Source organism: Nicotiana tabacum, chromosome 12 (genome assembly GCF_000715075.1).
Source record: "Nicotiana tabacum cultivar K326 chromosome 12, ASM71507v2, whole genome shotgun sequence".
In the NCBI taxonomy this organism is placed as follows: Eukaryota; Viridiplantae; Streptophyta; class Magnoliopsida; order Solanales; family Solanaceae; genus Nicotiana; species Nicotiana tabacum.
The window spans coordinates 15,686,781-15,703,511 of record NC_134091.1 but is presented as its reverse complement, the minus strand read 5'-3'; positions in this window follow the sequence as shown (position 1 = coordinate 15,703,511).

Below are 16,731 nucleotides of genomic sequence, written 5' to 3'. Positions count from 1 at the left end.
GAAGACTCCGATAGCTCGAGCGAATCTGAAGGTGAGGAAGATCCCGAGGACACGGCCTCCGATGAAGACCAAGCCATTTAGGACCTTAAAAAGTTTTTGTTATTTCTATCGAGGCTACTTCGGCCTTTGTAAAGAACTTCCTTTGGGGCGTGTTGCCTTTGTAAAAGATTTTGATGTATAGAATTTTTTTTCCTTCTATAGCTTCTGAATCTTTTGCCTTTTTGTTAACTTACACAAAGGTCAAAAGTGCCTTAGTATGGAATAATTATTTAAAGTCCAAGATTGAGATAGTAAGGACCGATAGCAAGTAGTGCACTCGACTGTTTCTTATGGGTAGTCCCCGAATGAATGTTCGAACTCGAACTGAGATAGCTTTTAGACTTGATGAATAGAGTTCAAGTGAAATGATTTGCTCGAATTCGAACTAAGGTAGCCCTTAGGCTTTTCGATCGAGTGAGAGTGATATCTCGAACTCGAACTAAGGTAGCCCTTAGGCTTTTCGATCGAGTGAGAGTGATTTCTCGAACTCGAACTAAGGTAGCCCTTAGGTTTTACAGTCGAGTGAGAGTGATTTCTCGAACTCGAACTAAGGTAGCCCTTAGGCTTTTTGATCGAGTGAGAGTGATTTCTCCAACTGGAACTAAGGTAGCCCTTAGGCTTTAGGGTCGAGTGAGAGTGATTTCTCGAACTCGAATTAAGGTAGCCCTTAGGCTTTACGGTTGAGTGAGAGTGATTTCTTGAACTCGAACTAAGGTAGCCCTTAGGCTTTACGGTCGAGTGAGAGTGATTTCTCGAACTCGAACTAAGGTAGCCCTTAGGATTTTCAGTCGAGTGAGAGTGATTTATCGAACTCGAACTAAGGTATCCCTTAGGCTTTACGGTCGAGTGAGAGTGATTTCTCGAACTCAAATTAAGGTAGCCCTTAGGCTTTATGGTCGAGTGAGAGTGATTCTCGAACTCGAACTAAGGTAGACCTTAGGCTTTAAGGTCGAGTGAGAGTGATTTCTCGAACTCGAATTAAGGTAGCCCTTAAGCTTTACGGTCGAGTGAGAGTGATTTCTAGAACTCGAACTAAGGTAGCCTTAAGGCTTTACGGTTGAGTGAGAGTGATTTCTCGAACTCGAACTAAGGTAGCCCTTAGGCTTTACGGTCGAGTGAGAGTGATTTCTCGAACTCGAATTTAAGGTAGCCCTTAGGCTTTACGGTCGAGTGAGACTGATTTCTTGAACTCAAATTAAGGTAGCTCTTAGGCTTTACGATCGAGTAAGAGTGATTTATCAAACTCGAATTAAGGTAGCCCTTAGGATTTACGGTCGAGTGAAAGTGATTTCTCGAACTCGAAGTAAGGTAGCCCTTAGGCTTTACGGTCGAGTGAGAGTGATTTCTCGAGTGAGAACTAAGGTAGCCCTTAGGCTTTACGGTCGAGTGAGAGTGATTTCTTGAACTCGAATTAAGGTAGCCCTTAGGCTTTACGGCGAGTGAGAGTGATTTTTCGGACTCGAACTAAGGTAGCCCTTAGGCTTTACGGTCGAGTGAGAGTGATTTCTCGAACTCGAACTAAGGTATCCCTTAGGCTTTACGGTCGAGTGAGAGTGATTTCTCGAACTCGAATTTAAGGTAGCCCTTAGGCTTTACGGTCGAGTGAGAGTGATTTCTCGAACTTGAAGTAAGGCAGCCCTTAGGCTTTACGGTTGAGTGAGAGTGATTTCTCGAACTCGAACTAAGGTAGCCCTTAGGCTTTTTTGTCGAGTGAGAGTGATTTCTCAAAGTCGAACTAAGATAGCCCTTAGGCTTTACGGTCGAGTGAAAAGTGAATTCTCGACCTCGAATTAAGGTAGCCCTTAAGCTTTATGGTCGAGTGAGAGTGATTTCTCGAACTCGAATTAAGGTAGCCCTTAGGCTTTATGGTCTAGTGAGAGTGATTTCTCGAACTTGAATTAAGGTAGCCCTTAGGCTTTTCGGTCAAGTGAGAGTGATTTCTAGAACTCGAAATAAGGTATCCCTTAGGCTTTACACGTAGTCCCCAATTCGGGGTTATAGTTCGAATTTGAATCAAGGTATCCCTTGGGCTTTATACTGATCTTGTTGATTTTTCGGACGGTAGTCCCCAATTTATGGGGTTAATCTAACTAACTCCGGCCATGGTCGGCCCTTTAGCATGTTTGCATAATAGACCGAGAATATGAAGTAGAAGATCCTTTATGAGGTATGAGGTATCGGTACAGAAGAAATTTCACTTTATAGGTCATTATACATGCGTACATGTTTTGTGCCAGGGCTCGAGCAAACTATGCGGGCATGGTTCGTTTGACCATTTGGCCCTTACAAATTTTTCCCATTGATACCTGGTTGCCATGAAGTAAAGAGCTTGCCTAAACTTAATATTTGAAGGCAATGGGCAATGCCCCCCATTATTCGAGGTTGATTGTAAAGAGGCCTCAAATACTGTAGGATTGTTCTAAGTTAGCATGATCAATGGTTGCCTCATTAAAAACCTCACTGAAAAACCTATTTGGGACAAAACCGGTCTAAGGGAAAAAGACTGCAACGTGCGCTTTCGGACCTAAAGGCTTCATGTTGAAGAATCCATCCTTGTTTCTGTTCGAACACGTGCAAGGGTTAGTTTCGAAATACAAATGAACATGGGAGGGTCGTACCTTAGCAGTAGTATTATTTTAAGTGTGATACATTCCAATTGCTCAGTAGTTGTACGCCGTTTATCATACCGAGCTTATACGATCCTTTTCCGACGATTTCAAGAACCTGATACGGTCCTTCCCAGTTGGGACCCAGTTTCCCTTCATTCGGATTTTAAGTGTTAAGGGTGACTTTTCTTAGCACCAAGTCCCCGATGTTAAAATGTCAAAAGTTGGTTTTTCGATTGTAGCACCTTTCGATCCGCTGCTTTTGGGCGGCCAATCGGACGAGAGCGGCTTCTCGTCTTTCATCCAAAATTCTAGGCTTGTATTCATGGTCTTGTTATTTGACTCTTCTGTTGCATATCGAAACCTGATGCTAGGTTCTCCGACAATCAACCGGGATCAGAAATTCGGTGCCATAAACTAACAAGAATGGTGTTGCTCCGGTGTTGGATTTTGATGTTGTGAGGTATGCCCATAGGACCTCGGGTAGTATTTCTCTCTATTTTCCTTTGGAGCCGGTCAGTCTCTTCTTAAGATTTTGGATGATGGTTTTGTTGGTCGATTCGCCTTGTCCGTTCCCGCTGGGATGATAAGGTGTCGATAGGAACCTTTTGATCTTGTGATCTTCGAGAAATTTAGTTACTTTGTTGCCGACGAATTATTTCCTATTATCACATACAATTTCGGATGGCATCCCGAATTGACATATGATGTGGTCCAAAATGAAGTCTATCACTTCCTTTTCTCTGACTTTCTCGAAAGCCTGTGCTTCAACCCATTTAGAGAAATAATCAGTCACAATCAAAATAAACTGAGCCTTACCTGGGGGTGACGGAAGGGGGCCAATGATGTCTATTCCCCATGTCAAGAAAGGCCATGGAGATAGGACCGAGTGGAGTAGTTCCCCGGGTTGATGAATCATGGGCGCATGCCTTTGGCATTTGTCGTACTTTTGAACGAACTCCCTTGCATCCTTGTCCATATCGATACAATAATATCCTACTCTGATTACTTTGTGGACCAACGAATCGGCACCGGAATGATTTCCACAAGTGCCCTCATGAATTTCACGTAAGATGTAATCGGTATCTCCCAGACCCAAACATATTGCCAATGGTCCATCGAACGTCCTCCTAAATAGCGTTCCATCTTCGGACAAGGTGAACCATGCTGCCTTTGGGCGCAGAGCCCTCAATTCCTTTGGATCTGATGGAAGCTTCCCATTCTTGAAGTACTCTATGTATTTGTTTCTCCAATCCCAGGTTAAACTTGTGGAGTTTATCTCGGCATGACCTTCTTCGATTACCAATCTCATGAATTGTACGACAATCCCCGAGTTGAGTTCGTCATCTTCGACCGATGAACCCAAATTTGCAACAGTCGGCCTCGTTGTTCTGTTCCCGGGGTACATGTTGTAAGGTCCATTCCTTAAATCGATGTAGAGTCACCTGTAATTTGTCCAAGTACCTCTGCATTTGATCTTCTTGGACTTCAAAAGTCCCATTAGCTTGGTTTACCATGAGGAGGGAATCACACTTAGCCTCTACGACTTTCGCTCCCAAGCTTTTAGCTGGTTCGAAACCTGCAATCATGGACTCATATTCAACCTCATTGTTAGTTAATTTTGCAGTTGTGATAGACTATCTAACTACATTACCTATGGGTGATTTCAGTACGATGCCTAGTCCGGACCCCTTCGCATTCGAGGCACCATCCGTAAAGAGAGTCTAGACTCCCGAAGAGGCGCCCAATTTTATAAGTAGTTCTTTTTCAATCTCGGGTTCGAAGGTCGGCGGAAAGTCAGCCAGGAAGTCCACCAAGATTTTAGATTTGATGGCGGTTCGGGGACGATACTCAATATCATACCCACTGATTTCTATGGCCCATTTAGCCAATCGATCGGGTTTGTGCAAAATATTTCGAAGAGGGTAAGCTGTTACAACACATATCGTATAACACTGGAAATATGGTTTTAGTTTCCTAGATGCGCTTATTAAAGCAAGCGCTAATTTTTCTAAGTGTGGATATCTAGTTTCGGCCTCGCCTAAGATCCGACTGGCATAATAAATAGGGAATTGCGTACCTCGTTCTTTTCAAACCAAAACTCCACTTACCGCTATCTCCGAGACAGCTAAGTACAAGTAAAGCTGTTCATCTGCTTTTGGGGTATGAAGTAATGGTGGGCTTGATAAATACTGCTTTAATTCCTCCAAAGCATGTTACCATTCCATAGTCCATGCAAAGTTGCTCTTCTTCTTAAGTAGTGAGAAGAATCGGTGGCTCCTATCTGAGGACCTCGAAATGAATCGCCCTAGGGCGGCTATCCGTCCCGTTAGCCTCTGCACGGACTTTACATTATATACTACCATGATGTCCTCGATAGCTTTGATTTTATCGGGGTTGATCTCGATTCCTCGGTTGGATACCATGAAACCAAGAAACTTGCCCGAGCCGACCCTGAATGCACATTTTTCGGGGTTGAGCTTCATATTGTACTCCCTCAGTATGTCGAAAGTTTCCTGCAAATGCTTTAAATGGTCCTCTGCTCGCATGGACTTGACTAACATATCGTCAATATAAACTTCCATTGATTTTCCTATTTGTCTTTCAAACATTCGGTTTACTAGACGTTGTAAGTTGCACCAACATTTTTTAGACCGAATGGCATTACGTTATAACTGTAAGTACCGTACTTAGTGATAAAAGAGTTTTTTCCTGGTCCTCTGGGTTCATATGTATTTGATTGTACCCGGAGTATGCATCGAGAAAACTGAGAGTCTCGTGGCTGGCCGTGGCATCGATCATACGATCGATATTAGGCAAAGGAAAAGAATCCTTAGGGCATGCCTTATTCAGATCTTTATAGTCTATACACATTCTAAGTTTGTTTCCCTTCTTAGGGACTACCACCATGTTTGCTAGCCATTCGGGGTATTTTACTTCTCAAATGGATCCTCTTTTAAGAAGCTTGGTTACCTCATCTTTGATGAAGGCATGTTTGACCTCGGACTGGGGCCTTATTTTTTGCTTTGCCGGATGAAATTTCGGATCCAAGCTTAGTCTATGAGTGGTGATTCCCGATGGGATTCCTGTCATATCAAGATGGGACCAAGAGAAACAGTCCATGTTATTTATAAGAAAATGAACAAGCTTTTTCCTAAGCTCGAGACTTAACCCCGTGCCCAGGTATACCTTTCGTTTGGGCAGATGTTCGACTAGTGTGATTTGCTCCAATTCTTCGACCATTGATTTGGTAGCGTCGGAATCATCGGGGACCATGAAGGATCGAGGTATCCCATAATCATCATCTTCGTCAGTCTCCTGCTTCTCCAGTTGGGTCGAGGTTGGCGTTTGTGATTGCTATTTGGTATCCCGTTTTTCCTTTGAATTAGGTCCCTTTGCCGATGACAGTGATGATATTGGAATCACTTCATCGACGGAAAACATCTCCTTTGTGGCTGGTTGCTCTCCGTAGATTGTTTTGATTCCCTATGGTGTCAGGAATTTTAGAACCTGGTGAAGGGTCGAGGGTATTGCTTTCATGTTGTTTATCCAAAGCCTCCCGAACATGGCGTTATATCTCATGTCGCCTTCGATCACGTGGAACTTCATTTCTTGGATGGTCCCGGCCACGTTAACTGGCAAAATTATCTCGCTCTTAGTAGTTTCACATGCCATATTGAATCCGTTTAGTACCAGGGTTGCGGGCACGACCTGGTCCTGTAGACCGAGTTGCTCTACGACCCTCGATCGAATGATGTTGGCTGAGCTACCTGGATCAATTAACACACGCTTAACTTGAGTTTTATTCATAAGTACAGATATTACCATTGCATCATTCTGGGGCAGCATGATCCCTTCTGCATCTTCGTCATTAAAAGACAAGGTTCCTTTTAGCATGTAATCCTGAGCTCGAGATCGTTTCTCTCTTACAATCGACATCTTATTACTGACCCCTGGGGAACATCGATCCCTCTGATGATCATGTGGATGATGTGTTGTGGCTCTTCTTGTTCGTTTTTGTCTATTGAATTCTCTATTTTTGAAATAGTTTTTGGCTCAGTCACTTAAAAACTCTCGAAGGTGCCCTTCATTGAATAACCGAGCTACCTCCTCTCTCAACTGCCTGCAATCTTCCATTTTGTGTCCATGAGTGCCATGATACTTGCACATTTGATTGGGGTTTCTCTGGGTTGGATAAGACTGCAGAGGTTGAGGCCATTTAGTATCTTTCATGTGTCCAATAGCCGATATGATGGCGGATGCATCAGTGTTGAAGTTATAATCCGATAACCGTGGTGCTTCCTTAGGTCCGGTGTGCCTGTCGAACCTACTCTTATTCATCAGCCCTCAGGACCCTTGGTCTCGATCACTTTTCCTTTCACCTCGTACGGGGTTGCGTCCTGGATTGCCACCCCTACGATCTTCGTTATACGGCCGGTATCGGTCCCTGTTCGACCTTGGTTTCTGGCCGATGTCCCTTTTAACAATGGACCCAGAACCCAACTGGTCGTCATCGACTCTAATCTTCGATTGATATCGATTGTGTACATCGGCCCAGGTAATAGTCGGGTACTCGATCAAGTTCTTCTTCAACCGTCGTGAAGCCATCGAGTTTCGTTCTTTTAGTCCTTGGGTGAAAGCTTGAACGACCCGATCGTCTGTGACCGGTGATAGATCTATTTGTTCCATTTGGAAATGAGATACAAACTCTCTTAGCATTTCGTTATCTTTTTGCCTTACCTTAAAAAGATCTGACTTTCTGGTTTCGACCTTTATGGCTCCGGCATATGCTTTTACGAAGGAAAATGCAAGCATAGCAAAAGAATCGATAACGTTGGGCGATAAATTATGATACCATATCATTGCTCCCTTTGACAGGGTTTTACCGAACTTTTTTAATAATATGGATTCGATATCATCATATTCTAGATCGTTCCCCTTGATGGAACATATGTAGGAGGTGACATGTTCGTTGGGGTTGGTCGTTTCATTATATTTAGGAATTTCGGGCATGCAGAACTTCTTGGGGATCGGTTTTGGAACCGCGCTCGGGGGGAAAGGCTTTTGCACAAATTTTTTGGAATCCAAGCCCTTCAATATTGGTGGTGCCCTAGGGATCTGATCAACCTTAGAGTTATAAGTTTTCACCTTTTGTTCGTTTGCTTCAATCCTCCTTTCTCCTGACTCTATTCGTTTTGTTAGTTTCTCGAGCATCTTAATAATTTTGGGATTAGTCCCCTATTCTTTTTCATTCGACCTTATTACAGCTGGCCCCGTTTTGTGGGTGACTTCTTGGGGTGGACCAGGCTCGAACCTGCTCGGTGCCTGGGTTTGGCTCTGCAACTGGGCTATCGCTACTTGTTGAGCTTGCAACATTTCGAAAATCATATGCAGGCTGATCCCGTCTTCTCCACCTTTTGTGTATTTCGAATTGCAGATCGAGTTCCATCATGAATGCTGTTTTCTGGGTCGGAATGTTGGTTCGCCTCAATGGCCACATGTGAATTAACGTCAATTGGATCTATGGCTCGAGTTCCAATGGGGTGGGCGAGTGGCCTTTCATCCCCGAGCGTCAGGTTGTTATTCTCATCTTGAAGGCCAACTTCGTTATCGATAGGTAGTGAGAGTCCGTCGTTTTTAACCTGAAATCAAAGGCATTCCCAAGAGCAAGTGTAAAATAGTGTATTTCACAGAGATTCATACCAAATAACCACTATTATCCTTAGCCCTATGGTGGGCGCCAAACTGTTTATCCGAAAAAATGGATAGAGTTGAATTTATACGCAGTTCTAAGGATACGTGGTATAAATTGGTATAAATTGGTACAAATTGGGAAAGATAAATAAGTATGCATTGAAATTAGTTATAAAAGAGATGAATGCAAACCAGATGAACCAGTTAGCCTAAGCCTTCAAATTTAATCATCTCCAAATTGGGTGAAGAATGATTGATAGAAGAAACAATATGACCAAAAATACCAAAAACCAAAGAGAAATAGTATTAGCACTGTTCTCTATATATATTAGAATGAATGTGTGTCTGAATCCGTGAATGAATAAATTGAGTCCCCTGAATCAATGATAACCTACTCTTAATATAGTGGAGGAATCCTACTTTGGATATAATTAAAAATACATAGTGGGGATCCCATGATAGATTAATTAATTGATTTTTTCTTGATTTTCGCCGAGATTCTCACCCCAAATGCGGCTATAAAGGCTCTTTTGTTCTTTGGCTCGAGCCCGAACTCAGCCTCTCTCGATCGTGATCGGCCTCAATTCGCTCGATCTCAATCTAGGATCGTTCTCGTTCTCGGCCGATTTCGGTCTCGAATGGTCTCTATTTGCTCGACCTCTATCTGGGCTCGATATCGATCTTGGCTGAAACCGACCTTGGTCGGTTTCTAGGGCTCGAACTCAGCAGCCCGACTTCACATCATAGCTCGATATTACAATGACGAACCTCGGTCCATCATGCCCCAATCTCGATTAGTCATACGAAGGGCAAACTCGGTTTTGACCGTATACAATTAGGGAAAAATCACTTTTTTATTTTTTTAATTTTATTTTTAGCTTTAAACCTTGATTTCATCCCAATTCAATGATTAATAAACTACATCCTCAAGTGCCGAAACAGTCGTATATTTTTGGGATAAATAAAAAAATGAGATATGTGATATTCTTTATAAATAAATAAAAAAGCTGAAAATGACAAAAGTTTGTCTAACGGCATAGTTAAAAATGAACTTAAGTTTCGTACCTTTTTTCCCCTTTAATAAGTTTCTTACTTCTAATATGAACCTAATTATGAGAAAGTGAATAAGACTTTTGTGCATATGCAAAAGTATTAAAACAAAAAGGTTCCTGCCTGTCATGCCCCAAAATCGGGGAGCGCGACCGGCGCTCAATCGAGTGAACCCGACCGAACAAGCCTGTTAGATTTTCTTCTACCCAAACTCATTCATGAATAGAGAGAATACATATTTTCATTAACTAGACAAAAAGGTGATCATGTCTACAATACCAATTCATTATCAATAGTTTCATCATTTTTAAAGTCTCAAATGGAACAAGTAATACCACCACTACATAAAATAGTTTGACTTTTCTAGCACCAATACACAACCCACACTATGTCTACGGAGCCTTTATAGATAAAGAAGAGTACTATGATAATGTCGGCAACAAGGCCTCGGCTATACCTCGAACACAATACACAAAGAACAAAAGATACATGACCCCGGAATGAAGTGGGGCTCACCAAATCAGCTGGGAAGAGAGTGCACCGCTATTACTGATCAATGTCTCCTGTTGTGGAACCACCTACATCCATTAAAGATACAACGCCCTCGGCAAAAGGGACGTTAGTATCGTCGAATAGCACTAGTATGTATAATTAAACACCCTCTCAATAGAAAGAATAATATTACAAGGAGGAACAATCATAAAATCAATGGAAGTCTCGAACAATACCAAAACATCAAGTTAAGAACCGCAAAAGATTTCAAGTAAATTTCCATATTTTCAGGTTGGATATCCTTATTACCGATATACCATCGTTCACAATACCATTATTTACAATACCAATTCCACCGTACTCTTAGCACGGAGTCTGATCACGACCCGATCGGCTAGGCCATAGCATTAGAGACATCGACCACAATCACTCTCAATACCAATACCACCGTACCTTTAACACGGAGTCCGATCACGACCCGATCGGCTAGGCCATCTCATTAGAGACATCAACCACAATCACAATTTCAATTACAATTTCTAGCACAATCACCACCATGTGTGCAGCATGGCATCCGATCACGACCCGATCGGCTAGGCCGTCTCATCCGAGACATCAACCTTTTTATATCAGTCATCTCATTTCATACTTCTCTCACATCTTTTCATTTCATTAGCACTAGTGGCCATAATTATAAAATTATTACTTGGCACATTGGTCGTATTTAGTATTTCATGCTCACCTTTTCACTTTCTAACATCATCATCATCAACAACAACAACAACAATTCATATCAAGGTTTGTAGCACATATGTGAGCAATTAATAGTCTCAGGCAGATAGAGATTCTTCACAAAATTTGACATAATAGCCTTCGTTTGAATTTGACTTGAAGTCGAACATTTTTAATGCACAACCCATATTTTGAACACATCCTCAATTGATAACATAACATGAATAAAGCATTTGGGGATACTTATTGAACATATATCTTTCAACACAAACTTACTCGGAATAGCCAATTTTATGATGAGCCACTCGGGACTTACATAAATGACATGAATATCGTGGGATTCAATTCTAAGAGAAGAGTTTAGCCAACATACCTCAATTGAGATTCCTTACACTCTAAAATATTCCGGAATTCTTAGCAACTTCAATCTGTTTTAGAAATATAACAAATTGAACCAAAATTAGGAGGATGATCGTCGTTCTAGCTCATTTGGACATTTTATCAAACACTAGGTGTGTATAAGATTCCAAGGTCCTTTTTATGGAGGATTCCATCATCCCACAACCCATTCTTTATCATTCTTAGCTCAACAATCTTCTTACACCCTTTGATAACACATGCATGCAAGATGAGCAACTCCCAATGCCCAAGAATTATTTTACTAATTACCCATTTCTAGTTAACTTTCGAAATTGAGGGTTAGGGTGTAGAATCTTATCTTTAGGATGAAGACCTTGTGGGTTTTCCTTGTTAATCTTCCAAGATTTGAGCAAAGATTGATGAAAATTTAGCCTAGGGTTTCCTCTCTCTAAAACATCAGATTTTAGCTCAAAAATGGTCCTTTGCATGCATTTAACGAAGTAGGGTCGGTATAAAAACTCAAAAAATGAAGCTCTGGAACAGGGTTTGCGATCACATAATTGATATGCGGCCCGCATATCGGGCGCATAATCCTTCAGAATTGGAAAAAACCTGTCTGGCTTTGCAGTCACTATGCGGCCCGCAAACCTGTTCTGTGGTCGCATAATAAACCTTAGAACAGTTCTGCAGTCGCATAGTCGGCCGCAAAATGGCATCCAAACCTGCCCATACCTGCCTCACTCTGCGGCCATTATGTGGTCCGCAGAGTAATTCTGCGATTGCATAATGGACAGCAGAAACGCATTTCTCTGCCGAAAATTTTTCTTTACTCCTCAGTGCATTGTTCACCCCAAAAAGTCCGACCCAAATTTCTATAATCCTCAAACACGTAAGCCTAGTCCGGCACCACGAAACCTTACTTTACTTATGTGAAATTTTTACGGGGCCTTACACTGCCGAATATAAAATTTAAAGTGAACTGAAAGCAAAATTCAATGTTTAACTTAGACTAAAAAAAAGTATTGTTAGTATTATTGTCAGCATTTGAGTAAAGCTAGGATATGATACCGATCAAAAGAAAAAATAGTGAATTGTAGGATAAGCTAGCACAACCCAAAATCTGAGAGGTACTTAAATCATAATTCTTAAAAATGTTTCCCTTTGATACTGAATGGTATCAAATAATAATAACATAGTGTAATTTCTTAAATATTAAAAGAAAAGAAGAAAGAAGAAGTAAGAAACTTGGGTTAGTTTTAACGATGCCTTAGACTAACTTTTGCCATTTTTAGTTTTTTTATTTATAAGTATAAGAGTTAAATGGATCTCACCCATTAATTATTTTATGGTCCATATGGCATGAATCTACAAGGATATTGAATATTACCTGAGGCAACAATACTATCTTTTTCCATTCATCATAGTGTAACATGCAATTCTTCATCAAAATTCCGATGATTTCCTGTGGCATATTTAGTGGAACACTAATTTCAATATCTTTGTTTTCCTTTTTAGCTCATTTGGATAGTACTTTGAAAGAAATTATTTCTTGTAATATGAAGTCGTCTTTACTAGGTAGCACTTTACGATAAATATCAGACTTGCTATGTGAATCTCAATTGTTACGTTACGTGCCTTTGTGTATTTTGATGATCTAACATTCTTCTTAATAAGAATCAGATTGGGAATCAGTTACACATCCTCAAAGTGCTCAAAAATAACAAGTCTCAAGTTTGGCACAAGTCCCCACAACTTGGGTCAAAGAAACGAGAGAGGAAACATATGCTCATCAGTTCCTCTGGTGTTAGTATAAGTTAACTCTCTACAGCTGTAAAGTCGCTGCATTATTTTCTGCACATGCAATAGTGCAACAGTCACTTCCTTGAGCATGCCTTGTACCTGATATTTGCATACATCATCCTAATGACCTCACTTGTATATTACCAACATGAGGCAGGGAAAATCAACACACTTGCACAACCCTAAACACTCAATTCTCTCTCAAGTGTGCTGAAAACTTCAAGTCATCGAAGAACAAAGCAACAACAGAACCAAGGACCAGATCCTAGTATCAAGTCTATCATATGTCCTTAGTATTGTCGTGTCTTTGTTAGTGTCATTTATTTGTAACTCCTACCCATATTACTTAGAAGTATTTCTGTAGGAGATCTTTTGTAAAATCATAAACCATGTATTTGTGTTTTGGCTAGAGTTAGTCAAAGTGTGTGTTTTGTAATAGAGTTATTACAAAGAGACTTGTAATCGAGTTGTTACAAGTAGGTGAGGGATTAAGAGGTTAATTCCTAGATTACAATAGGTTATAATCTGAAAGTTGCTCATTTAGTGAAGTTGAAATCCTACGAGGGTAGGTTGTAGTTTTTAATCCCTTAATCTAAGAGTTTTCCACGTAAAACTTTGTTATGTCTTTTACCTACTGTTGTGTGTGTGTGTGTGTGTGTTCTGTGGAAACTGATAGAGAACCAGGTTCTCAATACAGTTTGGTGGACACTAAGTTTACATCAATTGATATCAGAGCAGGTTCTTTCTACAAGGCTAACACCTAGAAAGGATCCACATGGCTGCTCCACCAAACTTTGAAGAAGGTCAATCAACAAGATTCAGTGGACATTATTACAGATGGTGGAAGACAAGGAAGCATGATTTTATCATGGCTGAGGATTCTAAGCTCTGGGATGTTATCTGCGATGGCCCTTCGTTCCCATGAAGACCATTGGGGAGCCAGCAATGACAATTCCAAAAATAAGGAAGGAGTACAACGATGCTGACCGCAAAGCTATAGAGAAAAACTTCCGAGCAAAAATGATCTTTATTTGTGGTATTGGTCAAGACAAGTATAACTGAATCTCTGTCTGTCAATCCGCCAAGGAGATCTGGGAGGCTCTCCAAACAGCACATGAAGGGACAACTCAAGTTAAGCAGTTAAAGATCGACATGCTCACTACTGAGTATGAACTATTCAGGATGATTGATGATGAGTCCATTCAGGACATGCATACTCGATTTACCTCCATCATCAATGAGATCTACTCGATGGGAGAAATCATTCCAAGAAACAAACTTGTCAGGAAGATACTTAGCGTATTACCTGGATCTTGGGAAAGCAAAGTTAATACCATTACAAAGGCAAAAGATCTTCAAAAGCTAACCATTGATGAACTCATTGGTAATCTGAAGACTTAAGAAATGAAGAATAAGAAGTACCATGAAAGAAGAGAGCCCCAAAAGGAGAAGAACCTAGTCCTCAAGGTAGACAGCAATGACTCAAATGGTGAGGATGCTGACATGGCCTACCTGATAAAGCAATTTAAGAAAATGGTTCACATGAATGGAGGCATTCCAAAAAGGGGAAGCTCCAGCAAACCAAGAGGTTATGACTTGTGTCATAAATATGGAAATCCCGGACATTTCATCAAATATTATCCTCTCCTCAAGCAAGACCAGTACAAGCACAACACGGACAAAGCAGCCAAGAGGAACTCGGTTCCTGACAAGAGATTCAAGAGAAAAGATGTCGCTGACAATATTGTGAAACAAGCTCTTGCTGAATGGGGAGATTCTTCCAGTGAATCTGGGAAGACGATGGACAAGGTGATACCTCCATGATGGCAGTTGAAAGCGAAGCAGCTGAATATGACTCTATCTTTGTCCTGATAGCAAAATCTAACAATGGTGAGGATGATGATGATGAGGTAAGCTTTCTAGACGTTCAAAAAAATTTGAAGTCTTACTCTCAAAAGAAGCTTATATCCTTGGAAAATGTTTTAATTGATGCTTATCATAACCTTATAAATGATAAAAATGTGTTAACTGTGGAACTAGGAGAGGTAGAACATAAGAGAGATGATCTGGTAGTCGTAGTGGTTGACCTAAAAAAAACCATTGAGGTTCTAAAGAGAGAAAAAGATGTTCTAACTGAAAAAATTGAAAACATAGAGCATGAGAGAGATGACATGTTGTTAGTAGTTGTGGATCTAAAAGAAACAATTGAGGAATTAAAAAGGGAAAACAGTTCTGGGAACATCCAAAAGGGAAAGGAAATTGCAAGTGAGGCACACATTAAGCTTGAAAATTGGTGAAATCTAGTATGTGTGCTGAATTTGAAAGAAATAGACAACTTCAAAAAGATCTAGGCAGAGTTAAAAATGATCTAGAAAAATCTCTAAAGTGGACATGTTCCTTTGATATAATCACTGCCATGTATACAAGCAATTATGGGAACAGGCAGGGAGTCGGGTTCCAAAAGGAAAAGACTCCCTACTATCTACATAGCAAGTATGTTACTGTCTCTGATAACTGGCTATGCACTCACTGTGGTAACACTAGGCACTTTAAAGAAAACTATAAGGCTAGAATTTAGTCCCAACAAAAAAATAAGTTTTTTTGTGGAAAAGGTAACTACTGCTAAAGAACCCGATTCCTCCATTAAAAAGCGTGTAATGCCTGCTTGGACAAAAAGAAGTTTAATTAGCCCTTTTCCTCACTACAAGGGACCCAAACTTGTTTGGGTTCCTAAGTTTAATACTTGATTTTCTTGTGCAAGGAGCAGTGAAAAGAAACAGCCAAAAATGTTATATGGATAGTGGCTGTTCTAAGCATATGACTGGAAGCATTGATGATTTCCTTTCACTCAAAGCCCTGCAAGGAGGGAGTGTATCCTTTGGCAATGGCAAAAAGGGATACATTCTGGGAGTAAGAAGAGTTGGGAAGACGCTCACTCATTGAATTGATAATGTGTACTATATAAATGGCCTAAAATATAGTCTACTGAGTGTCTCTCAAATTTGCGACAAAGGAAACAAAGTGGAATTCTTATAAAAAATTTGCACAGTCACAAATCTCGTGACTGGTGAAGTGGTTCTGTTGGCAAAAAGATTCAAAAATATCTATGTTGCTAATTTTGAGTCTTTGAAAAATGGGGATCTTACATGTCTAAGTGTTGTTGATGATAATGTTGAGCTGTGACACAAAAGATTGGGACATGCAAGCTTTTCATTGTTGAACAAGTTGTTCAAGAAGGACCTGGTCTGTGGGCTGCCCAAGTCAAGGTTCAAAGATTACAAGGTGTGTGATGCATATGTAAGAGGAAAGCAAGCCAGGACCTCTTTCAAGCCCAAGAATGAAGTAAGCACCTTAAGGCCACTTGATCTTCTCCATATGGATCTATGTGGACCTATGACGGTGCCAAGTAGAGTAGGAAAGAAGTACATTTTTGTCATAGTTGATGACTACTCCAGGTTCACATGGACCCTGTTTCTCATAACCAAGAATGAAACCTTTCCTCTCTTTGTTGAATTCGTAAAGCAGATTCAAGTGAAGATGAACCATAATGTTGTAAGTATAAGGTCTGATCATGGCACATAGTTTGACAATACAAAATTTGACGAATTATGTGCTGAAAATGGTATAAGTCACAATTTTTCAGCTCCCAGAACTCCCCAACAAAATGGTGGTGTGGAGAGGAAAAATAGGACTCTTGAAGACATGGCAAGAACTATGCTAATTGACAATGGCGTAGACCTCTTAAACAAAACTCCATATGAATTGCTGAACGGAAGGAAGCCCAAGCTAACTCACCTAAGAACGTTTGGATGTAAATACTTCGTTCTCAATAATGGTAAGGACGCACTGGGAAAATTTGATGCAAAAAGTGATGAAGGAATCTTTCTTGGATACTCCTCACAAAGCAAAGCATACAAGGTCTACAACAAAAGAACTCAATATGTTAAATAAAGCATAC